Source organism: Tetranychus urticae, chromosome 3 (assembly GCF_039701765.1).
Source record: "Tetranychus urticae isolate SD_2017Ah chromosome 3, NJAU_TeUrti_SD_1.0, whole genome shotgun sequence".
Classification (NCBI taxonomy): domain Eukaryota; kingdom Metazoa; phylum Arthropoda; class Arachnida; order Trombidiformes; family Tetranychidae; genus Tetranychus; species Tetranychus urticae.
This window is the reverse complement of record NC_142960.1, coordinates 13715129-13727076: the sequence shown is the minus strand read 5'-3', so window position 1 is coordinate 13727076 and position 11948 is coordinate 13715129. Positions and strand designations below refer to the sequence as shown.

The following is an 11948-nucleotide window of genomic DNA, read 5'->3' as shown; positions in this document are numbered from 1 at the left end:
TGTCAGCTTGATCAAATATTTGATGAGTTTTAACTTTTTTTGATTCATTGATTATTTAGTTTCAGCTCAATTGATTGTGCATTGTTGCTTGTGACTTATTGGTGTGTCCAATGACAAGGAATTGTCGTCCATGTTAGTCCAGTTTAACTTTGACCTGCCTTGAAGACAATGAGAGTCAAATAAATATATACACAAGTCAACTGGATATTATCATGTCTATTATAAACACATACAAGTATTATAAGGAGAGAGAGAGCGACAACAATGAGGGAAGGAAAAAAGGTAAACTTTAAAGGCTATTAGGCCTTTTCAATGACCTAAGGTCACTTGAGTGTCACCAAAAAAGACCAAGACAAGTGGAAATGTGTGTATAAATATAATAGGAAATAATGGATTGGTGAGTGGTGAAGAAAAGGAAAAGTCAGGAAAACAAAAGAAAAGGTAAAAATTATTACAATTGGTTGTGGGTTAAGTATTATTTTGACAATTGTCAAGAATAATGGTTAATTAATGTTACCCTTGAGATATTGGTCAATTATTGCCTCTTAATTGTTACCAGTTGAAAGAGGTAAAAGGTCAACAATTAACACTGATTAATTTTCAGTTGAAATGAGCGTAAAAACAAAAGGTAAAGAAGGAGGGAAAGCTGATCAATCTTGAGTTAAACAATTACATCTCAACCAGTCATTACAATTGTCAACTGAATGATGTATTTTTATGGTAACAATTTTGTCATTTCAATCAATTCCATTTCAATTTAAATTGTTGAAAAGCCTTGTAATATTTGATTAGTTTCATGATTGATAAATTGTACAATTTACTTTTCACTAGAAAATGTCTTTTCTTGTAAATGTTTTTTCTCCTAAAAACATGTTCGTCTCTTCTTCGGGTAACCTCAATGGTAACATTGAAAGCAAAGCAAAAAACAATTTACGTTTTCACCTTTGGCTTGAGTCTTTCTTGACCATTAAACTGTCATTCAAAGGTTAAAGGTATTCAGACAATGTTTTTAAATGTTTCACCAAAATGTTAATCAAAAAAACATAGAATATCCATAATAAGTTGAAATGGAATTGAAAAGGAAAGCTAATTTTCAATATATTACAATAAAAATGGTAAACTTTGAACAAAAAAAAGGTATAAAAGGTTGAAAAAATGTACTTAAAACCAATTTTACGTTTTTATCCCTTTTGGCCAAACGTTATCATTTATCTGTCCATCTTTTCAGGTCATTTCATCCTCTTTCTTTGTCTCCTTTTCTTGTTTCGTCTCCTTTGTGTCTTAAAGGTGTACCTGTTATAATAATGATGATGAAGATAAAAGAAGAAGAGAAAGAAGAGAGAAGAAGAAGAGACACAAAAATATTGGTAAAGACGAAGAAAAGAAGAAGATGGTAAAGATGAAGAAGAAGATGTTGATGATGCTGATGAAGATGATGAAGACTGAGGTTAAGAATGGCGAAACAAAAAAAAAGGTAAAGAAACGTCTTTAAGGCTCTTCTAATATTGAACTGGCCTTTGAGGCTTTACCTGAACGTAACGGAGATCAATTATCTGTCAGTGCTCAAGAAACGCCTTCTTGTCACAGACAAAAACATAGCTTCATATCGTTAAAGGAAAAATATTTCATTCTTTTAGTCTTGTTTCTTGCATTCTCATCTCTCATCTTCATCATCATCTTGTTGATCACTGATCGTAATTTGCAAGGCTAATCCATAGTGAATCAGGTTGGTCACAAAGAAACTGGTATTTCTGTTGGCCAGCAAAACCGACCAACTTATTATTAAATAAGTTAAACTTTGACTTTTAACCTGAACGCAAAATAAACAAAATGAGGCTACAATGAGATGATGATCAAGATTGTAAAGATAAGGTGAAAAACATAATTTACCAAGACAAGGCTGAAAAAAGGATGAAAATGATGATGAGCTTAGTTGATAACTTGAAATTGAATTGAAAAGAGACTAATTTTGTTGAAAAGAAATGGTTAAACCAGTAAAGCATAAAGTGACCTTTTTTTGTTTCAAAATTACCTTTACTTGTAATGTCATTTGTAATAATCAAAATGGTAAACGCTATTATGATATTGACATGAATCTACCTTGTTAAACTGACCTTGCTATTGAGTCAAGGTAAGGAAAGCAAAAAACAAGGTAAACCGATGAAAATGAGCTGATAAGGCAAAAATGGCATAAATTGTTATCAGATTTACAAGGAAAAAAAAGTTGATTGTTTTTGCACAAAAAAGAAAGCATTTAAACGTCATTTAGTTGATTAATCGTCAACGAACTCAATAGATGTCAATGTTGGTAAAACTATTCACAGTTTAGGGCCGATCCGATGAACCAAAAAATGTTTAAAATGTTGTTTAAATCTTTGTTAGTAGGTAATGTTTGTTTGATTTTGTTACGTCATCAACATTAACACTGTCCGATCAAAAAATATACAATCATTTTATTCATGCGCCTTTACATTTTTTCAGATTAAATTTCTTATCTTTTGATTATAAATTATTTTTAGTTATCTTTTAAAATCATTAAAAAACAAAAGATGGCGCTTTCCAATTAAGATTTAAAATGACATTAATCAAAATTTATCAATTTTAACAAACATTGCCAATAAACAAACATTTTGACAAACATTTTAGTTCATCGGATCGGCCCTTAATCGATAAACAGCATTCTTCAATTGATGTCTTTACATTGCAATTTGTAAATCCAATAAATCTAAAGTTAAAATCAAAAGCCAAAAAAATGAACACTTTAACCTAAAATAAAAGTCAAATGCAAAAATCGAAGTTTAAAAACAGAATAAAAAACATTTAAAACGCAAAATCGTAAAAAACTCGTAAAAAATACAAAAAGTCAAACAGCAAAAACCGAAACTCGAAGTAAAACTTGACCAAAATGAATTTGAAATCAGAGTTGGACTCTTCAGTTTCCATCTTGAGTGAAAAGGGAAAGTCAAAATCAAAAAATAAATTTTTTTTTGACAAAATTTTGTTCACCAAAACGATTGACAAGAATTGTCGACATTTAATCGTTGCCTTAAATTGGTTTGAAACTCGTACAAATCAAAGCCCAAAAAATCAAAACTCAAAGGAATAGAAAGTGAAACTTGACATAAATTGATTTAAAATTCAGAATTGAACTAAACTCTTCAGCTCCAATATTAAGATGGAAAAATATAAAGGCGAAAATTGATTTTTTGACGAAATTTCGTTTTCTTAAATCATATTCAAGAATCATTACCTATATCTTTAAAGGCTTAATTGAACTGATTGGGAACTTGTGTGCATCTGAGCAAGAAAATAAAACCTGATGAAAATGAATTTAAAATTCAGAATCTTCGGTTTCAATTTCAAGTTGAAGGCTGAAATTAAACGCTAAAAAATTGATTTTTAAACAAAAGTGTGTTTTCAAATCATTGACTCAAATCGTTGAAATTCATTGAGAGAAAGCGAAACTTGTTAAATGAATGCAAGATGCAAAACTGAATTGATCTTTTCTATTCTATTAAAGTCCAAAGAAAAGGTAAAAATGAATTTTTTGACAAAATTTTGTTTCCCAAAATGATTGGCAAGAATCGTTGACTTTAAATTGTTGCCTTTAAATATTTAAGACATAATTGAATTGATTGGAAACAATGGGATTTATTCATTATAACCGTGAGATAATGTAATATTTGTCTTATCCCAATCCATTGGCATTGGAAGGAAAAGTTCACGGTTTCAATGAAGGTCAGAATATTTATGAATAAACTCATGATTGATGATGTTACCTTTCCATGCAAACATACATTCACATTTATAAATATGAATCATTGTCTGTACCTTTAATTATTACCTTTTTTTTGTTTACAATTGTTCTGTTTACCTTTTGTTTCGTATCATTTGGCTTTTTTATACTCAACATAATTTGTTGAACGTCCAGTTATTGTTATCAACTTAAATCCAAATGTCATTCTGTAATCATTAATCTGATTGATTAGTTACTTCAATTGTTTCCATTGTTTTAATTGTTTCATCCTTTTTCACCTTTCAGCTTTTACTGTTTGCGTTCAGTGATTTACAGGTTTTAATTGTTGTTTATGTTTGTTTGGTGTGTTAAATTTGTGTGTTAATTTGCTATTTAATAAGTCACTTTAATCACATATTTATATTTATATTTGTATTAATAACATTAATCGTCTTTATCCAATTAATTTTCCTTCCCTTAAATTGTGAGTTACTTTTCAAGTTTTCAAGAAAAAAATCACAGTTTCTCTTTCCACTTTTGGTAAGTTAATCAAATGTGAAAAGCAAAATTAAATCAAAAGTAAAACCAGATTATAACTTGATTTTTGATCCGATTCAAGCAAATTAATCTTAACCTTGCCATTAAAGTTGTCTCATCTCATCCCAATCAAGTTAATCATTAACTTGCTTTCCAAGCTTTAAAACCTTAATTGAGTTGGAAACTCACAAGTCACATTAACAGATTTCAATTACATTATTATCAACATAATTCAAATGCAATTGAAAAGTTGAACCTGAAAAAGTTAACATTGTAACTTGATTAACTATCCTTCAAATGAACAATTTTTCATTGAAACAATAACACCAGAAAATGGTGAAAAATTTAAATCAAAAAATTGATCAACAATCAAATCGACAGTTGATTACACTCCTACAAATTTAAACTCGTGGGTTGGCCAATGGTTGAGTTGGGAACAAAAGGTGAAACAATTAACTTAACAAGATTAAAATTTACGATTAAAAGGAAGGAAAAAGTTTCTCATTAAGTTTTGTCATTCATTGAATTTTGCATATTTAAGGTGATTTATGAATTTTCAGAGTTAATTGTTGAACATCAACAAAGGTAAGGAAAAAATTTATGAAAACAAACAAAAGATGGCAAAATGGATGATGGATGATCAATGATGATAAACTTTATTGATGAATCTTAATTTCATCTTCTTCTTAGAAGCTGCTCAGTAAAGGTAAGTTTGTACAATTAAAGTTAATTTTGTGAATGTCAGGTTATTTACTATGTGAATGTAATGGGAATCCAGCCGAGATAATCCAATGAAAAATGTGAATAACAAAATAAATGCAAACCTAAAGTTATCTTCAATGTAAAATTAATCGCAACTCATCATCAACTCAACTTTGTTGCCATCATCCTCATCATCCTCATTCTCATCCTCATCTTAATCAAAGACAAACAATTTTGGTCAAACAATTGATTAACTCTCCATTTTCACAGTCCCAGTGATACAATGTTACTCTTTATCCTCGATCATTATCACGATCAATTTTATCATTTTCACCATTTCCACCAGTCTCATCCTCTTTCATCTTTTCATAATCACTTTCATAGTCATCATCATAATCTTGATCATTATCACTGTTGGACTGAGTTGAGGCCGAATGAGGTGAACCTCTCAACCCAAGAGAGTGACTTGTGTTGCATCAAAAGATGCATATAATTAGGGTTCTGTTGGCGTGAAAACCCTTGTATTTACATATTTATTTTCATCTTTACTCTCATCTTCATTTCCATCTTCATCATCATTTGGATCATCTTTTTTTGCTTCTTCTGTTGAATGGGAAAAACGGTTAAAACCATTTTTATGCATTGCAATAGTCAGTTGCTTTTGACAGGGAATCAGGAAGACATGATAAGTGTTCGTAAAGCACTGAGCGTATAAAAAAATCGGAAACATATTGCATTTTGTGTAGCTTTTTTTTCATCATCATTTTCAGCTTTTTTTTCATCATCATTTTCAGCTTTGTTTTCACTCATCTTTCTCTTCACCAAGTTGATCATCATTTTCCTCCTCCTCATCATCGGATGCTGGCTATTATCATCATTATTATCAAACCCACATCATCTTCATCAATTCCATTTCCTTCTCTATTTATTTATCTATCTATTTGTTATTACTTTTTAGCTTTTCTCTTCTTCTCTTGTTCATTCATTCAACCGATTCTGAATCAAAATTATTTTACCCAACACTTTAATGTTGAACAATTTCACCATTTTATCATCTTTTCCTTCCCAATCAATCTTCCCTATTCATTGACTATTCAATGATTCCAATTGAATTAATTGGCAACCAATTTATGATTTAAATTGAACAGTTTCAAGTTGTAAACAACTTATCATAAACTAACAAATAAAAGGTTCAACAAATGTTTTTGCAATTACTTCAAATAGCATTAAACATTTTCAAGAAACAAAAAAGTTCCCTAAATGATACATTCAATAGCACCAAATTAACCCGACAATCAACAGGTATAATCAGCAATGAATTTTGATCCAAAAAGTAACCAAATCAAACCATGAAAGGGAAAGAATAAAAAGAATTAAATTTTCATGATAAATTATTTTCCTACAGAATTGATATCTTTGTAAATATTAGCAGTTGAGGACCAAAATGTTTACATTTGGATCAACAAGTAACAAGTAAATCAATCAACTAATGTAATCATAGTTATAGGTGTTAATAACAAGTTAATTACACTTTTTCATCGTTTATAGAGTATAAATAATCAATTTATAGAGAAGCAGGAAAACTGTAGTTACAAGTAAAACTAGTCAAAATTGATAATCAATAAGGCCAACTATCAAATCTTTTTATTATGTAAATCATTTGCAATCAAATGAAGGAAAAGAAACACTTTTTTCTTACTCTGTGGTTAATCAAATGATTGATGTTGACGATTACAATCAGAAACATGACATTGATTCCAACGATAAGAACAAGTCGAAATAATTGAAACACGTTTCGATACTATCAGTTAAATGGTACAAAAAAGATCATTAAATCGAAATATTCAGTTTGACTGAATCACTAAACAATATCCATAAGTCAATATCAAATGTTGTTTTATTGTTATCTTATTCAAGCTTATTTTTTACACTTTTTCTTGCCTTCTTTTTTTTATCGATATCATTTCACTGATTTTTCCGCTCTTTTTTTCATGTAATAATAATTTTCTGAGAATCAACTAATGACTGTTAATATGATTGATAATTTGTGGTGGTTGAAACCTCACGCCCTGACAATAAACTTATCAATTTTTGGAGCCTTTCGCTCAAACCTAACCAATGTTATTAGTTTTAAAGGGAGTCGTAAAAATATCACAAAAAAAAGTAGATCAATGGTTGAGATGTTTTTAGGCGCTTTTGGGAAACATTATAAATTTGTATCCTTTACCTTTTTTCCCTGTGATATTATAACATGTTCAGTATCTCCAGTGGCAACTTTGAGAGCATAAATTGTTGACTTATTGCTTTTTTTATCCACATTATGATAGACATACATTTTTCAACTGACCAAGTCTATCCTTTTGTCTTTGACTTTGGGAGGTCTTTGGGCTTTTATTTTTTCAACTTTTTATTATCATTGTAAGATGCTCACTCCCATCCCACCCACTAACCTTAACATCACTTTGAAGCACACAGCAAATATAAAATATCTTTAACCCTGTCTCTCTCTCTGTGAGTTACCTGTTGTTTCCCTGGCTGCCTCTTTCCTGGTCAAATGAAACATTGCTTTTAATGGTTAAGATAAACAATTGACTGAGTAAACTTCATTTGTCATAATCAACTAATGATAGGTTTGCTTTGAGTCAACAATTATCTGATCGCTAACAATATTGTTAATATTGGTGTTAACCATAATCATAAACATATCAGCTTTAGATGGCCTTAAATCATCCTCTAATCAGAGACCGTCTTTAAGCGCCTTTTCATTGTTGAATATTATTTTACCAAAAATTGGATCAACATTCAAAGTGAGTTTATGTAAAATGGTTGATATTTGGATTCAGTAAATGGTACATTTACAGTGAAATAACAAATGGAATCAGTAAAAGTCGACATTCATTTAAGGCCACTAAATGACGTTAATCGTTGTACATTTGTCTTGTTTCACCTGTAAATGGGTTTCACTTTTTGTTCCCATGTCTTGTCCACATTATCCAATATGAAACTGTGTTTAAACATGATAACAAACATCCTTCATCTTGATTCCTCCTCCTCCGCCTTCATCATCATCCTTCCTCAACTGTTCCTCCTCTAGTCTCAACACAAAACAGTCAATCTTAATCAACCTCCTCCGGTGGGTAGAGCTAACCTTACCTCATTTTCATCATCATTTTCATCTCAATTCTCATCATTATCATCATTTCCATCTTCGCTTTTTTCCTTCTTCTTCTTCTCCTTTTTTTCAATAATGTTTTTTGTTTGTTTCTTGTGTCAACCTTTTTTTTAACACTGAAAATTAAGTAACAACAAAACATACAAAACAAGAGATTCATTTTACTCAAATGACTATTCAAACTGCATATTCATGTTGCTCCACTCAGGGGTTGTTTCCTTGCATAGTTGCACCCCTCAGTGGGTGGGAATAAATGTACACATACATATATTCAATATCTCGTTATTGACCATTTCTGATCCCATTTTATCAATATCAATCGATCATCGCTATCAAAAGTCAACCGATAAACCAGTAAATTGCATTTTGTAGACACTTTTGTTTTTTGTTGTTGGAGATGAAACAACATTTACGTTCAACTAAAATTACAATCATTTCATTAATCTTTTAAACTGACACAATTTTTTCATGTACTTTTCTTGATGATATTTCAACTCACAACCCATTAGGATTAACAAGATTGAAATGATTGAATTAGTGAATGATCAAAGATTCGTAGATTTAAACAATCAACTTGAAAAATGCAATCCAAATGATTAACTTGAAAGATTCATGTTTACCTGAATTGATGTTTAATGTTCACTTTAATCAATGGTGATTATGGTTGATGGTTTGCAAAAACAAAAACACAGCATATTAAGCATTTTGAGCGCTTTGAAACCCGCTAAGATGATAAAGATGAAGATGGCCTTAGATCCGCCCTTTAACTCCCCATGTAACCATCATTGATCATTTTTTTGCTGGTTGCTTCTTCTTCATTATCAACTTTGTCTTCATCTTAAAACGTCCTTTTTTTATATATATTTGCAAACTAAGGTGTTTGCAAACCTAGGTGGGTGGTTTATTGGCCCACCGGGTTTGATTTTCAAACGAAATGTTTGTCTTTCAAATTAAACCATTTGTTAACCTTTAAAGCTTGTAAAACTGTTAATCATTTAATTGCTATTGGCATTTAATTATTTCAAGTCATATATAACTAATGTTATTCCTCAATCATATTTATCATTGTCTCGGGAATGCAACTTGAACATTTTAAATGTTAATATCTCAATAAAGCCTGAAATGAAACAATAAAAATTTCTGATTCATTAAGATTTCAAGTTTTTACTGATTTTCAACAAATTGAAATTGCAATTTTGGGTTTACAGCTCAAATTTGCATCAATATTTTTTCTTGTAAAGTATAGTTGGGTTTATGAGTTGAAAGATGAAAACAGGTTGACAATTTGCAATTAAAAAGGTGAATCTGGTTATGGTTAAGGCAACGGCTGGAACCATTTGAATGGTGGAAACAATAATGATTATGTTTTAGGGAAAATTGTTAGGAATTAAAAAAGAAAAGGTAGAAAAGTTGAATTGAAATTGTAAACGGAAACATTGATTGGTAAAGCAATTTCAATTGCAATCTTAAATCTCATTTCCGCTATCACTCAATTTGATTTGGTTACCCCCTGAGGATTCAATGGAAAACAAAAAGAGATAAGAAAAATGTTACTAAGAAATTGACCTTGAGAATTGGAGAAACTGAAATAGGAACCCCGAAAATTTATAACATTTAAATAACAGAACAGGTAACCAAAAAAAAAAATGGAAATGAAAATGAAAATGTTAACAATGGCGATGAAGAGCATGAGTTTGGTGTCAACTCGTTTGGTTCTGCATTTTATATTGTTGAATCGAGTGAGAAGCGACTTTAATTTGAAACCAGTTTAACTTTCAAGTGTTGATTGACATTGGCGTAACAATTATGTTGTTGAAAAGATGTGAATCACTTTTAGCCAGCATCAATATTGTGTTACATTTGTAAGGTATACCAAAATCCCTAGCGAGCAAGGATCCGAACAGTTGGAAGACTCAAGAGATGCCAGTTGACCCAATACAATTTAATCCGAATCAGAGGGACACTTGTGTACCATAGACCTGTATAATAAACAATTAAGCTTAGATTAACATTTAATCCGACACAAAGTAAATTTAAAATGTTAGTTATTAGAAATCAAAAACAAAAGTACAAACCTGTAAAGATCGGTAAGACCGAGTAAGCCTAACAGTGAAAAGCGTAAAACACATGGGAAAAGAGATGAAATTGGCTTGGATAAAAATAAAACTAGACAATGACCAACTTGACCATGAATAGATGAACTGTTAAAAGGTACAAAAAATTGATTAATAATTGTTCAATTGCACAAAACCAGATTAAAACAATAACCCAAAAGAGATGACAATAAAAACAAAAGGCAAAAATCACAGCAATAAGGGAACGTATTCTAATTGCATCTGACAAAGTGGATAAATGATTGAAATAAGTTAATACATTGATTAATAATTTATGCAATGATCTGAGACTTGGAAACAATTATTTTTAGTTAACTTTAAACAGGTAAATTTGATTATGAAAAGAAAATGATCAGAAAATCAATCATGAAACTAATAATAATACCATTTATTATTGGTTAACTTATTTCTGTTTCCAGTTTTTCCTTCAATGTTGAAGCAAACAAAATTTAAAGGTAAGAAAATTGTAAATACACTTCAACAGATGATGAGGAATGATGGTGAAAAGAAGCTAAATCATCTGCATAATTTAATGGTTATGCATAATAATAGAGTAATTGTGGAAAAAACAAGATAGTCTAATTTACATTTTATGGTTCCTTTTTGGTGTAAATTTTGTCAAATTTTTTTTGTTACCAAATCGCTGTCTTGAGGTCAAATCAATGAGGTCAGTTTAAGGTAACTGACAAATGCAATTAAAAGTGACGATTATGATGATGATTACGATGATGATGCATGTTTACCTTTCATTGCTACTTGTATTAAGTGTTCAATAATAGCAATATTTTACCTTTTTTCACTTCATCTTCAAGGATTGATTCAATCAATCAGCTGTCAGTAAGCTAAAAAGATGATGAAGAGCAAAAGAAGAAGAAGAAGAAGAAGGAAAAAAAGCGATGAAAAAAATGGCTGAAAATGACTTAAAATGACCTTTTTTTAGCCTTCATCTTCATCAGGTTAGACCGTTGTAAAGAGTCCCTTGAGTTGTCTGGAAAGCGGTCAAATGATAACAATTAGAAACAATCAATTTCACAGTAAAATAAGGTGAGAGTAAAAGGATGACAATTATGATGTTATTGTTACAATTAAACATCATTCATCAAGAGTAAAGTTTTTGTTCAATCTTCAAATTGGGAATTGATTTCAATTGTCATTAGCAAGATTAACGGTTCTAATGGATTTTGCCTCTTTGCAAGGTTTTTTTACCTTAATTGTTATCATCATTAGAGTCATCTTTTCAAAATGATCATCAGACAGAGCAACCAGATAATAATGAGGATAAAGATGAGAATGATGAAGATAAGTGAAAAGAAGGCGAAAAGAAAAGAAATGAAAAAAAAGTTGAAATTGGTTGAAAAGAGGGAAAAAAAGATTCAAACAATGAAAAGTTAAAAGGACAAGATTCATGAGAAGAGATTTTTCGTTGAGAGAGAGAAAAAAGTGATTCAAATGATGGATGATTTCCTTATTGTGATGAGAGGAAGATTAAGACGATAATAGTTTTTATTTTATAAGAAAATGAACAAGAAAATGAATAAGAATTGAAATGTTTCATGGATGGCTTCTCTATCGTGTCCAACTTGATATTGTACAAGTTGAAGGGAAAAACCTTTGTTTCTTAATTGTTTTGTCAACATTCAACACAGTTTTATTGATATTATCATTACCAATATCATTACTGATCTTA

At 30.2% G+C, this 11948-nt stretch overlaps 1 long non-coding RNA gene across 1 annotated transcript; it reads right to left on the bottom strand.

Moving 5' to 3' along the window:
• Positions 1-9284: 9284 nt before the first annotated feature.
• LOC107363945 (uncharacterized) lies at positions 9285-10406 on the bottom strand. The gene is made up of 2 exons (XR_001569016.3): positions 10223-10406; positions 9285-10126 (listed from the first exon to the last, which is right to left on the bottom strand). It is a non-coding gene; the product is annotated as an uncharacterized LOC107363945 (long non-coding RNA).
• Between the last annotated feature and the right edge of the window lie 1542 nt (positions 10407-11948).